A 3,191-nucleotide genomic window follows, 5' to 3' on the forward strand; every position below is an offset into this window, starting at 1 on the left:
GATCTCTTATTGTGAGGATACATTGAGTTTTTTCATGAAAAAGGTTCCACAAATTAGTTTTCATATTGTGGATGCTCGTATTCAACACTAGCCAAACTCATATGGTGGACAACCTAAACTATCGTCTGGAACCCTATCATTTCAAGGGGTCCAAAAAAAATTTAACTGTGTAATTTTTAAACATATTTTCAAGAACCAATAAGATAATATAATTCAATAGCCAAAATAAATATGAGATTGGAGTCTGGAGGCGAAATGGAGTATGAACTACACTTGACTATTATTCATCGTTCATTTTGTGAAAATCCAAAGCAAAAGGTAGATTGTGCGACTAAAAAGGGGAGAAATCAAAATAACTATGAACTACACTTAAAAAACCTCTTCAAAACTCTTATTGCTACGAGGCGCAGCACACGCGCAACACTTTTTGTCCCGCAGCAGTTTGTTTTTCGGAAATCTTCGGGGCTTAAAGCCTCTGCCCGTGTGCTTCTTGGGGAAACACTTGTTATACCTCTTCCCACCCCTTCAAACCTAAACCTAAAAAAATCCAACCCCAAAAAACCATCGATGTTTTTTTTTGTTTCCAAAAATTGAACGTTTTTAATATTACATTTTGTAATGGTCCTCCATGAAGTATACTTAAATTTACATTTATGGTCATTTACTTATATATTAAATTCTTCATCCCTTTAACATTTAATACATTAAATTTATATCCCTTTAATTCTTTTCTTCCATTTAATTTACATAAGTTAATTAATTTTAATGTTGTTTTTTAAATAAGTGTCTAGAATTTTATTTTTTTATTTTCTTTTTAAATAAGTGTCTATTATTTTGTTTTAATGATGAAATAAAAAATAAAATGGAAAAACAGATTGTAATAAAACATATAACATATTATATTTTACTATTTCAATGTTTTAAGACTACAATTATTAAATTTTTTGTGTTTAAAAAGAATTTTCGGTTTATTAAATTAGTTTATTTTAATTTTTTAATGTCTGTAGCAGTCTGCAGATGTTAATAAAAACAAACACGCTTCTTATTACAGTCTGCAGCCATTTGGTCCACCTCTTCTACTGCAGAGGTTTGCAGAGGTGGTCCGCAGACTTTTTGAATTTTTGCTTCGAAAAAACAAACAGCACCTTAGATATGAGGGTATGAGACTTGAGATAGAAGTTTTCCTTATTTTTTTTGGTCACATCATATTTTTCCTTATTTTTTCTTTTTTCACCTAAAGCCTAAGGAATTAGTGAGAAGAGTTTCCCTCACTATTTTTTTAAAATAAAATTAATTGATTTTTATGATTTATAATTTTTAAATTAAAAATAACCAAAAAATTTGATTAAAAAGAAAATGCATTTCATTAATTAAAATAAAAATTACAATAAACCTAAATTTTTTAAAACTAGAAAAAAATAAAAAATAAAAAAAAAAAAAAAAAAAAAAACACCCACACACACAAACAAAAAATCAAACAAACCAACAACGACCTACAAAAAAGATTTTTTCGGAATTTTTTCTCTCTTCTTCATCACGAGCTCAAGAGCCGGACCCGAGAGATGATCGGTGGTTTCCATCAAAAACTTCATATCCTCTATTTTTGTCTCTCCACCCGCTCCTTCTTCCTTGCTTCTTCTTTTTCTTTGTCGGACGCCAAACGTTCGGAGAAATTAAGATTATATCAATCAAACGACGCTGTTATTTTCCGCATTTCGTCAACGTCCCTGCTGAAATCTGATGTACCCGAAGAAGTCCCTTTTCGCATCCTCTTTGCTTTGTCCCTACCCATTGGGCGGACAACTTTTTCTAGCTCGAGTTCGTCATTCTGATTTAAATCTAGACCGATCCGAGCATCGGATGAGGTTATGTAACCACTAGAGCCCGTTTTCGTTCGCTTTGATTGTTGGACTCCAAAAATAAAATGTTGCTCGTATTTTTTCCACCTAGGACATCGGACCAATATTTTCCAACAATCGTGCCACTTGAATGGTTTTTCGACTTCTTCAAGGTAAAATTGCAAAGCTTCTTGAAGTATTTGTTCGTCGTCTAGACAGTTTTTCCGTTGGATTTTTAGGTTGTTGTACAACCCGTTTATTGTTGAATCCCCCTTTGCTATTTCTCGAAACTTCGAATTTAGTTGATGTTTCGTACGGTAGTCGTCACTTTTTTCTAGCTCCTCTCGAAACCGTTCTAAAATGCGAAACCAAAAATGCTCTCCCGGTTGTGTGTTTCCATGAATCGAATCTTCAGAAATGTTAGCCCAAGCTTTTACCAAAACTAATTCTTCGTGTGGAAGCCATGTTGTGGGCTTTTGTCTTCCCAGTTGTGCGACACCCTTGCGCGCTTGTTGTTTTCCTTTGCGTCGTTGTGGGGGTGGTGTGGGTTGAGTTTCGTGAACAATTTATTCTTCTTCCGAGTCATCCAACTCATCGACAAGTTGGAATTGTTGTTGGGTTTGGGTTTGAGTTTGGGGTTGGGTTTGGATTTGAGGTTGATTTGAAGATTGTTGATCCGGAAAAACAACAAAGTTTGAAAACATTTGCAGCGTAACATTTGGAACTTGGATCGGGTAATATTGTCTAACATTTTGGTATTAAAATTGTAGTGGAGATTGAATGAGAGCATCGAGTTGGGAGCGATAAACTCATTGTGATGATGAATCGATAGCAAAAATGTTTCGAGTAGGGATATTTAAACTCAAACCGTGACTTTTTTTTCTTTCGATAGGAAGTTGGGGTTTGATTGTCGGGATTTTTTTTTTTTAGAGGAAAATAGAGGGAATAGAGGATTTGTTTGAATGTTGATTGAAGGTAAATAGTTGGGTATTTATAGGTGTTTAAAAATGTTTAAAAAAATTGAATTTTAAATTTTAATGCATATATCCGTTAATAAAAAAAATACCGTTAAACAACGGCTAATTCAAAAAAAAAAAATCCGGCCAATAATCGACGGAGAGAGAATGCCGCAAACGCTCCCCTCTCCGGTTCCCGCACCACCGCTTACCGCACCGACGGTCTGGTGTTCCGTCGTGCGGCAATACTCCCGCTACCCTTTCCCACGATGATTCCGTCCAGCCTAACACGCAACATTCAGCCACAAGGTCCTAATGCTTAGAAATCCCATTAGAAATCAGAAATCTTGGTTATACGAGTTTGAGTCACTCTCAAAGTTTACATGTCTCAATTTCG

The sequence above is a fragment of the Lactuca serriola genome, chromosome 9 (genome assembly GCF_051521515.1).
Source record: "Lactuca serriola cultivar US96UC23 chromosome 9, Lser_US96UC23_V15, whole genome shotgun sequence".
Taxonomy (NCBI): domain Eukaryota; kingdom Viridiplantae; phylum Streptophyta; class Magnoliopsida; order Asterales; family Asteraceae; genus Lactuca; species Lactuca serriola.